Genomic DNA, 287 nt, shown 5'->3' with positions numbered 1-287 from the left:
AGAGACTGAAGCCTGCTCTTTAGAATCGCGGGGTGTTAGCGCGGGCCAAATCACGGGACGCGGTGTCAGAACACCGAGCTCCGGTCTCGCCTGGGGTGGGACCGGCTCCTGGCTAATCTGCGACCCCTCACTGCCCCCTAGAGTTAGGGTCGAGCATTCTTTCAATAGACAAAGTAAGGATTAAAGTCAGCGATCATCACCTTGGGGAAGGCGAGTGACCCTCCCAGGGAGACCGCCTTGGAGGACATCGCCCCCGCCCCCGGTGCGGAGCAGGGGACACTGCGGGC

Source organism: Marmota monax, unplaced genomic scaffold (genome assembly GCF_021218885.2).
Source record: "Marmota monax isolate L192 unplaced genomic scaffold, Marmota_monax_Labrador192_F-V1.1 WCK01_AAM20220418_F8-fsc00164, whole genome shotgun sequence".
NCBI classification, from domain to species: Eukaryota; Metazoa; Chordata; class Mammalia; order Rodentia; family Sciuridae; genus Marmota; species Marmota monax.
This window is presented reverse-complemented; position numbering follows the sequence as displayed.